Genomic DNA, 10921 nt, shown 5'->3' with positions numbered 1-10921 from the left:
AAGCAACCGCCAAGAAAGCCTTTTAGATAATCCATAATTTGAAAGTCTCAATGGAATGATAAAATTGAGCTTCTCTGTAGCTCCACGATCTCTAGCAGGGTCTCCAAGGTCACAGCTGCCTGAAGGGTGATTCCCTGATTAGAAGATGCCAGGGTCATTTCAGACTAGAACTTTAGGCTCCCCAGGCTACATTTACAGAATCAGATTCTCCAGAGCAACAGTAACAAAGAAGGGCCTTCCTACATATTTGGAGAGGGCCACATAGGGTGCAGATTTGGAGTTTTGGTGTTGGTGTTACTAGCAGGAATTGCAAAACTTGGGGAAAAGCTCACTAAAGCATACTCAGGAAAAAAAAATCAACCTACGACATTCAAGGGAGAGAATTCACACTTGTAAACTTCCTCAAGGGACACGTTCTCTTAGGCTCTAACTTTTAGAATTCAGTATTTTTGTCACCCTGGCAAAGTATGGGCTTGGTGTCAGCAGACTTGTGTTCCTACATCACCTGGCCAAATCACATAGCCTCTTGGGCTTTTATTGGTAGAAATCAATGAGACTATAAACAGATTTCAAACATTGTAGTATATACATGTATTCATTGTAGGGGTGAGCAGGTTCTTGACACCACTGGTTTTTCTTAGCTAAAAATGATCAAGCTTGGCTTTGGGGCCACTGATTTATGTATTTAGAATCAATGGCTATCCTCTCTCTGGGGCTTTCATCTTCTTGGGCTCAACTCCTTTCTCCAGCATCCTATCTTTTTGTTATTTGTGAAGACTTCTTGTCGCTCCTTTCCCAATAAAATAATCTAAGGGATTAGTTTAGTAGGGGTGCTCTTGGGAACCATAGCCTTTAAAATTCCAAAAACAATAATTTTGGTGGTGGGATTTTAAGCACTGTGATAGGTGGGTGGGTGGGGGTGCAGGGAATAGAGAGTCAGGGAGACCTAATCACTCCCCCAAATCACACTTGGAATGGTAACACCTCCTCCAGGAGCTTTCCTTTATCTCTAGAGGTCCAGAGATATTACTTTTAACTGTTTGCTAGACCTGAAGTTTTAAAAGTTTGCCATGGGAAAATCTTTATAGGCCACGGCTGATATCTGAAAATGACATTAATAGTCAGCAAATAACACCCTCTTTGTTTATAGTGCCATTCTTTCAAGGAGTTTAAAATAAACAAAATTCACTTTCAGATAACTCCTGTGAGGCAAGGAGAGAATATATATTTTCTCCATTTTCCAGATGAAAACATGGAGGCAGAAAGTTATGGATCATGTGGTTCACTCAAATTTGACCCCTTTGTTCTTTGACCCAGGCAAGAGGGACCTCTCTCCTGGCACCTGAGCTTCAGAAGGCTTGCCTCTGGCTCTCCTCCAACTCTATCTCTTCCTAAGGATGAGCAGTCCACAGGGCCAGGACACCAGAGTGCTGGGACCCCAGAGTTCCTTGTCCTAAGGCTCCTAAGTGTACTTTGCAGGCTCTGCATGGGCTTCCTCACTGAGTCTGTCCGGAGTGTTGACACAACCAGTGGCTTTTGCACCTGGGTTCCAGTTGTGGTCTTCACGGTTCCCATGAAGAGAGCTTGTGCAGCTGGGGGTCCACGTGCACACAGTGGAGGTTCTTCTGGAATATAATGGAGCTGAAGATGGGAAGAGAAAGGGTCTGGGGGCAGCCTGTCCCGTTCCACCAAAACTAAGGTCAAACTATGAGGAGTCTGAACATGAACTTGCCCTTCTGGGTTGCTTCCAAGGTATCTTTGTCAAGGTAGGAGACATTTATTTTACAGTCTGTTGGCTTGATTTATGACTTCAATATTTAGACTTAAGTATGTGGGCCCCCATTTGAAATCTTTCCGCTGTCCCTTGAATGTTATGAGCAGCCTTGCTTCTGATTGGCAAAGCCAAAGTTAGAGGAAGAAATTGGAGATCTATCTGGATGGTTACATAATTTTACTTGATTGTGATTCTCTAGCTGCACTTTGCTAATCTATAGAAGCCAAAATACAAGCCCTGTGTATATATCACTGGAATGCTGACCAATGCAATGAAAATAAAAAGGGGGCTGGTCCACATGGTTCCGTTATTTGTCCTTCCTTCCCCCTCACCCCAGTTTAAGAAGAGGAGCAAGACGCTTTTCATTGGCCCTCCCAGGCTGGGAATCCCAAAGGCAATAGCTTGCCTATTGAATACCAAAGTCAGGGTTTGTGGAGGAAAACAAAAACAGCCAATTATCCAGAGGACTGTCCGCCTTCTCCCATACCTTAGGCTTTTGAAAGGAAAGAAAGACTAAATGGTTGGCGTCAGGCAGGTTTTCAGCCTCACTTTCTCTCTCCGTCCAATCCCAACGACTGAGTGAACTAACAAAGAAAAAACGTTGCTGAACAGCACGGGTTGAGAGGAAGCGATTTCCACTAATGCTGCTGGCTGCCCGGAACGTGGATGAGAGAGACAGTGTCCCGCGCAGCCCCAAGCCCCGCGTTGCCTTCTTATCCTACGAGGCCAGGGCTGGGCGGGGACAGGAGGCGCAGACCCCGGACGTGGCGATGCCGGCAGCACCCCCGGCTTTCCACCCATCGCCCGCAGTCCCGCGGGGAGCGGCGGGACGTCGCCCATTTAAGGGGCGGGGCGCGGCTCCACGTGCTTTCTGCTGAGTGACTGAACTACAAAAACAGAGGCCGGGAAAGGGGGCGGGGAAGGAGGCAAAGCGAACAGGCTTTGACCGATAGTAACCCCTGCGCTCAGCACAGCCGAATCTATAAAAGGAACTAGTCGCGGCAAAAGCCCGGTAATTCCGAGGGAGAGTGACTGGGGCCGGGACAAGCCGAGTCCACACTTCTCTCCCCGGGCGCAGGTGGGCAGGGCAGGAGGCGCCGCAGGACCAGCGCCGCTAGAGCCAATTTCTCCGGGCGCTTTGCTCCTTTTTTTTTTCTTTCTTTTTTTCCGGTTTTATTTTGGGATTTTTCCCCCCTTCTCTGGAAGGGTTTTTCAAGGGGTGGGGAAAAGAGACGCAAACACAAAAGTGGAAAACAGGTAAGAGGCTCTCCAGGGACTTAGGCGTTATTGTTTTGTTTTGGGGCCGAGGAGTCTTTGGGAAGCGCTAGGTTGCGGGGAGTTTAGTCCGAACCCTCACATCCCCGTCTCTGGCAACGCAAATGGTGCGGGTGCTGTAAATGCAGGGAGAACGTCCTAGGACGAGCTTCGGCCACCCAAAGGCCCGGCGCTGCTGCGTCCCGGACTCGCCCTGCAGTGGAGCTCAGGGAGCATCTCTGGGCGTGGAGACTCGGGCGCAATACCTAGGGCGCAGTGGGATGGGGGGGCTCCTGGTCGTGCTGGGGGCACTGCTGCCGGAGTGGGCAGCGTGGCAGGTCCCACACAGAGTGCTTCCCTTTGTTTGGAAGCTTCTGAGCTGGCTAGAAACCCCTCTGGCTGCAGGTCTGCCGGCGCCCATAGGGATGAATGCCAGCACTTAGTCCCTATTCCGTTCTTGGGAAGCTGCTCTAAGTTGGGCTCTGACCTGGTGATCGGCCCCGTGCGTCCCCGGACTGGAGTAGGCGTTCTTGTTCCCCAAGAACTCGACTGGGAGGTGTCCCAAACGGGGTCCGTAGCTATTGCTCACTTGAGGCCTCAGGGGCTTTGTTTGACTTGGAAGTCCTGCGGATGGTCTCCGTGCGCTCACCCGAGCTGGTGTACCTGGCTCAGTGGGGTGGGGGCGGGGGGACGAGTTTTGTTCCTTTGAAAAACAGAAGACTTAGAAGGAGAGCCTGCGGAATCCTAGAGCCGAGGTGCCTATTCTCTCGTCCCCCATCTTCCTGCCCTTTGGTGCTTGTCTCTTGGAGCAGCCTCAGGGAGGGCACGGATGAAGAAAGAAGCTGGGGCGAGATGGTGCAGCGGAATGACCGAGAGTAACCCCGGCGGGCGGTGCAGAACTCAGCTTCGCGGCTGGGCTGGCCTCCACAGTGGGGGTGGGGAGGGGCTGGGCGCCGGCTGCCCGTGGCCCCGGGGGACTGGCCCGCAGCGCCTCCTGGCCGGGTGGCCTGGGAATCGGCCCTGTGGCTGGCGTGGGGCCGGGCTCTGTAAGGCGTTGTCGCTCGCGAGTTCAGACCAAGATCTCTTGAAGAAGGAAACCTGGGGAATTAGGCGAAAGCTGGTCTGTTTTTTTTTGTTAGAATGTATCTCGACTCCCAGACCGTTGCTAAATCCGAAGGTTCTTGGGGCGTGGGCCAGTGCCAGAGTTGTGTTGTAGGTGCCTCTTTTTCAGCACTTATTAGAAGAAAGGAAATAAACAAGATAAAAAAAGCGGGGCGGGGGGAGGAGAGACTAGAAGAGAAAGAAAAAGCTTCTGGCGCTTAAAATAATTGACCCTTTGGCATCATTGATACCATCAGCTTTTAAAACCCAAGGCTTTTCAGTGACATCTCACAAAGTGAGTGGGTGGTATATACATTCATATAATAGAGGACAACTTTGATATTTAAAAAAACTTCCTTGGTGACAAAAAAATCAGCAAGTACTTAATTTCTCATCTCCCCTTTTATTTCAGCCCCTTTTCCTCATACCTACCACAACAATAATGGAGGCTTTCTGTAGTTCATATCATTCTCTTGAGATACTTCTCCCAAATCAAAGAAAGTGGGAAAGCATGGAGAATGTTCTAGAATAGAATCTCTTAAGATAGTATAATAATTTTCAAGTGCAAAGTTCCCATTGTCAGCCTGTTTCCCAAATGCTTCTATAAAGTATTAAAATAATTCATGATAGAGTTCGGAATACATTGGATACACAAAGCAAATTCGTATCTACTTGAGAAAATGCAGTAGGATCACCGTGACCAGACTTCGTGATGACCAAGGTCCACGTAAGGGTAAGAATTAATTGCTACTGTAGTCAGAGTAATTGACGAGCCCCTTTGCAAGGACAAGCTTGGTGTTCCAGAATCACATATGATTGTGAAGGAGATACCTACGATACGTGCATCTCCTGTCCAGATGAGTATTTGAAATCTCAACCCTTACAAGTATTTTGATTTATATCTAAATAGAGGCCTATGATGGATGCTGGACACATTTTGGCTTGGGCATATTGATAGTTCATGTGAGACAATGATTAGTCTAGGACTGGAAAACGGTAATTGGGACTTGGTTTAAACCAATGCTCTAGGAAGTCTCAATGCTTACATTATTAAAAAGTAGTGAAACCAAACGAAACTCAGCAACACAGCTTTTTATTATCTTCTGTAGTACTTATATATAGAGAAGTTGGAATATTTTTTGAGTTAAATTTTTTTGTTTTAGGGATCTTCCCCTCCATAATACAAGTTGCTTATACTATGTTCGTAGTGACCACAATTGTTAATATGTTTGTGATTTAAATTTTTAGCTCCTGAAATAATTAAATGGACATTGCCTTACTCTTTAATTAGGAACCTTTTGGATATCTAGAAAATACCAATAGATGTGGTTTTTGCATTTCTAAAATACTCTTAAATCCAAATATATTTTTATTTACTATCTGGGTACTAAAGAAATAATGCAAGTATAATGTTCCTTAGTGGTCAGTTACTCCAGCATCAGATTTTAAAAGATCTTTCTGAAAATTTGTTTTATTTAACTCTCCTGGCAGAGGATGTACACTGAAAACAGAGATTGTCTTCGTATCTGCATGTGGAAATAATCATAAATGCCAAAGTTATTACAATGTTTATTTAATGACTATTAAATAGCAGTATGTGCCAAGTACTATTCCAAATGTTTTTCAAATACTAATTTAATCTTTGCAACAAACCCATTTATTATTCCTATTTTGTAGATTAAGAAACTGAGAGGTTAACTAACTTCTCCCTGGCCATACATCTTGCAAGTGGCAGAGCTAAGATTTGAACTTAGCCAGTGAGCTCCAGAGTTCTTGAACTCCCACACTGAGTCGTGAGGTGGTACAGTTACAGTTGCTGGGAGCAGAGGACTTTCCAAGGATGCTCACACTGTGTTTTGGTACACGCATCTGCTAAATTCTTATCAGAATCAACAGCCTGTATCATATTTCCCTTATTGCTGTGAGTGGGCCAGCCAAATTCTCTTCTGCTTGTTGGGACATTGGTTGCATAGGGATTGCAACACCATGGAAAGAACAGACAATAAGATTTACTCAACTCTAATTCTTTACTTGATTTATAATGAAAAAAGTACTATTGCTTCAGTCAAATATTTGTGAGTAGGTCTATGATCTCAAAATGTTTTCCTGTGTGATACAAAGAACATGGAATAACAGAGTATTTAGCAGTAAAAATATAAGCAACAAAAGAGAAAGGAAAGAGAGCTAGCTATTTAACTGTCTGTCAGTCCTAACTTTGGTGAATTTTTTAAAAAATGACTATAATTCAATACGATTCCTGCCTGTTCTATCTCTAACTATGTTTTGGACCTTTTGAGCTATTTCTCTGTTATTGCCATTACTGTCTAGGAAGCAAATTTAGCCTTTTTTAGGCATTTTTCTCTGAAAATAAGTAGCAATTTCAAAGTCTGCTTTATAAAAGTGAAATAGGATGGAAAACTTTTTCTTATTAAATTGGTGTAGCAAATTAAAAATAAACTCTTAGAAAACATTTCTTCTTGGTAAAACAGTTACATTTATTATGGATTTACTATATGCTGGATGTTGTTTTAAGCATTTTACATGTAATAATTCAGTTCATTTTCACAAGACCACATGAGGTACAGACTGTTATTATCTTCTTTTTATAGACAGGGAAACTGAGGTATAGAGTTTGTGAGCAGTGTGATCATAGATTTGTAAGTAGTGGAGCTGAGCTTGCATCCACGCAAGTTTGGTTTCTAATTGAAATACTAGCACGAGGCAAGGAGTTATTCTTCCTTTTCATTTGTCTATTTTCACCTAAAAATAGTTCCCTGGATAGGTAATCAGCATAGATATTGTTAGAGAGGTACGTATGAAAAATATTTGAAGCCAGAGAATGAAAATCTCGTGTATAAAACTGCTTTCAGATAGAACCTTTGGTTACGCTGCATTTTGTTGAGATGATAAACTATATTAAAGCAAAGAGCGTTTAACAAAGAACGAAGACTTGGATCCTAAAAAAAAATTAACTTTGAAATTCTGTCTTTTTACATTTTGAACACCCATTTTAAGACCTGATTGAAATGCCATCGTTCTCCTAAACTTGTGGATTCAACTCTTCCTTGCCAACACAGGGTTAAAATTAATTATCCCCTTCTTTTTTACTCCCATAAGACTGGATTGCAACAGTATTCATGCCATGTATTTAATTGTGTTTTTTTTGGAAATAGTTAACATTTATTTGTCTTCCTTTTGAGTGGAAGGAAAGACCTCCTCCTCCAGGAGGAGATCTTCCATTCACTCTCCCCAGTCCTTAATTCAACTCCCTTTATATGGGGTATGCAAGGAGTTCAATAAATGCTGACTCGAGCAAGTCAAAGACAATGGGAAACTACTGTTTGTTTCCTCTATTCTAAAAGCTGAACTAAAATGATGGAATAATCATAGAAAAGCTTTAGAAATAAAATTATATGAGAAATAACTGTACTTAAGTTTAGGTTTATGATTGAGAAATTTTAGCCTGTACTTAAATTATCTTGACCAGCTAACTTTCTGGAGAACAAACAATTCTGAGTCTATTCAGTTTCATTTCTCTTTTTGAAGCAGCTGCAATTTGAAAAAATGCTATAGTCGGTGACATTTCACATTCAGAGTACTTTGATTTGCACATTAATTTATTTTTTAAATAAGAATGAGATAATTCAGTAATTTATAATTTAAATAGTTTTTAAAAACCAAAATCCTTTTATGCATAGGATCTATTTTATTCATTCTCTCTCTGTGTGTGTGTGTGTGTGTGTGTGTGTGTGTGTTTATTTAAAACTCTGCAACATTTTTTATGCTAAATCCGACTTCCAAGAAGTATTTGGAAGTCAAAGCATTTTTTCTGGTTAGTCTTGAAGTCAAGATGTTTTACGATAACTGGATAACTGGTATATAGTGTGGGACATTTCCTAGGAAGAATTTTATGTACCTAAAACCAATCTGTGGTTATTTAGGAGAGGATTTTTTTACTACCTTGAGAATATGATGAAAGCTGTGGATTATCCCTTCAGAAAAAATATACATAGACATGTACGCTCCAGAATTTACATATAATTACATATAATTACAAGTTTACACATAATTATATTTTGCATATAATTCCAGAAACCCACTAAGGAGACATGTGACCTTGGACAAGTCATTCTGTTTTTCTGAGATTTAGATTCTTGGTTTATAAAATGAAAGAGGCTGAAGTACTTGACTTTTAAAGTCCTCTATAGGTTTGTGTTTAGGGACAAGGATGATCCTTTGATTGGAGCTTCCAGGAGGTATGTCTTGAGGGACATTAGTGTAACAGATCTTGTGGATTTTGAGAGGTAAAGGGGAAACACCCAGGGGATGCACAAGAGCGTTCCTGATGCGAGAAATGATGGAAAGGAAGATGATGGGAGGAGAGGAAGAAGGAAAGGAAGTTGTTGAAATTGCCTAAGTATGTGCATTAGGTGGACAAAGACTTAAGTCACAGAACCAGAAGGAAATTCTCATCTGAAATGCAAGGAAGGAGGAGTTAGTTCATTGCAATACATTTCAATAGAGCAAACACGATGCAGAGAAGGACAGGGATACACTGTTCTCATCTCCGACTCACCATTTGGAGAGAATAGCTCTGAAATAAAACATTCATTTTGATGTTCATTCCATTTTGGGTATACGGTGTGCTTCTTATATTGCAACCCTGTTAAGCCAATATGTGATCGAAAAAAAGCTAACTGACTCCAAAGAGTCATTCATCCTCCAAGAAAGGAATGCCAACGCCCATCCTAGAGAATTGGACTAATCTTATGAGCGTATTTCTAAATATCTTGAAAGACTCTCATTGAGGGTAAGTGGGAAAGTGGGAAAGACACAAAGGTTTCTAAAGCTTTGTTGTGAATTTGCTGTTTCAGAAATAATAATAGATTCGGACTACAAGGAAGAAGAAGGCAGGAAAAGGAGCGAGAGGTTTTAGGATGGGGGCAGCATGGGAGTAGGAAAGGCGCTGCTAAGAAGTTGTTTGGGTTTCACATCCTTATTTATACTTGCCTTGCAAAATTCCTGTAGGATGCCAGGTTGGGAATCATTGTTTTTGCCAAGAATCAAACCAAGCTTGTTTTCTTTAAGAAGCAAGTCCCTAAGGGTATGGCAGTTTGAAATGGATTCGAGCTGGAATTTAGATGATCCACGTTTGTCATAAAGGGAACACTGATGGAAGGAGCAGCTTTCCTTGGAAAAGCCGAGAGAAAGTGAAGACTCAGACTCAGAGTTTAGATTGACCTGTAGACCCTTCTCCACTCCCAGGGGCAGGGCCCTGGGATGGAGGTGGCAGTTTTATCTACACTGGGGTGGTTGGTGAGGTGTGATCTCTGGTACTGGTAGAGGGAGAGAAGAAGCTAGAACATTAAACATATATACATATGTAAAAATTATGTATATATAAATTAAATGTGTTAATGGTAATAAATACCATAAAACGCAATTCATCTGTTCAGCAGATACTTTTCAGACATCACGTACATTACTAGGAGCTGAACAAATATGAAAAGACTTTAAGGATCTGCCACCATAATGATCTTTAGCTTGACACTGAAGGCTCTCTGAAATGAGAATGGTCTTTTGTGACAGCTTTGTCCTAGATTATAAGGGGCATACTTGAAGGAACTACACTGGTTTTCTCACTGGTGATTAGCACATAGTGTGGCTCAATAACTATTTGTTAACTGAATCTCCCTCGGCAGGTTTTCCTCTTTTCTCTTGACTTCCACTTTTAGAACCCCTTCTTGCTATTTTTTGGCTCCTTGTTGTCTGGAAACTCATATCCATTGTCTGTGGTTGCTTTTGTTTGCACTGTACCCTCTATTCCTCTTCCTCGCTGACTGAAATTGTACCCATGGACCATGGGTAGATGAGAGCTCAGGGTGGGCGAAGCCTTCCCTCCACCACCTCATTTAATCTTCACTGACCCTGAGGTCGGCCTCATATAAGCCACTCAAATAACTTCAATTGACTCACATTTTTGTAATCATCAATATATTTTTAAAAGTCAACTGTATATTGGTCTTCTAAATTGAAAACTGAGATCAGTTGTCTCAAATGGAAAGTAATTAAAAATATAACTAAAATAAAAATGCATGATTTTTTTTACACAGTCTGTCTATAAAATTGCTTTCCAAACTCACGACCTGATTCTGACACTTGTCTCACTTTGTTAAAAAAGGGAAATTTAGCCTGTGTTAAAGAGGTGTAGAAGACCAAACAAAAACATCCTCTTGAATGTAATGAAATTTTTATAAAGGGTAAAGAAATGGTGAAAAGAACAAAATTTTCTTATTATGTGAGTCAGTGTTAATACTGCGCCTGTCCGTCTCCTAAAATCTTCTAAGTACCGCTTACATTTCTATAACTCTCACACAGTTGGAAATACTGAGGTGGCCCCATCTTTCAGATGGTGCACCTGATACAGGGAGAAGTTAAGTAACATGTTCATGGTTTACAAATTTCATTCACAGCACAGCCAGGCGTTCACAATCAGGTCTGATACCTAAGCTACAGGCAGTTTTCTTAGACTCGTCATCTACTGCAGCCTCTTCATCATAAAGACTTGTTTTCTGTTCTGTGGCTCAAAGTGGTAGGATGGCACCTGAATTCACTCCCCAGCCTCCACTGCCTGGAAATTAAAATCTTGGTCCCTTGCCTCTTTAATCCAGGCTTCTCACTGTTATGCTAGAATTTTGGGTAATATCTACAGTGTCCTTTTAGGAGAGAAAAAAGAAAGTGTGTCTCTAAAAGTCTATCCTCGTCAGCAGCTTAAAATGGACACTGAATCCT

General features: G+C 42.1%; 1 protein-coding gene across 2 annotated transcripts in view; it reads left to right on the top strand.

Moving 5' to 3' along the window:
• Window positions 1-2833: 2833 nt before the first annotated feature.
• Window positions 2834-10921, top strand: part of ABCA1 (ATP binding cassette subfamily A member 1) — a 122258-nt gene continuing 114170 nt past the window's right edge. The window contains exon 1 of one of the 2 annotated variants that reach the window (XM_033122557.1): window positions 2834-2852. The gene's annotated coding sequence lies outside the window, so the exon portion shown is untranslated. Of the gene's footprint in view, window positions 2853-2900; window positions 3032-10921 lie in introns of those variants that run through there. The other variant, XM_033122555.1, reaches the window with a different exon arrangement.

Source organism: Rhinolophus ferrumequinum, chromosome 12 (assembly GCF_004115265.2).
Source record: "Rhinolophus ferrumequinum isolate MPI-CBG mRhiFer1 chromosome 12, mRhiFer1_v1.p, whole genome shotgun sequence".
NCBI lineage: Eukaryota > Metazoa > Chordata > Mammalia > Chiroptera > Rhinolophidae > Rhinolophus > Rhinolophus ferrumequinum.
This window is presented reverse-complemented; position numbering and strand designations above follow the sequence as displayed.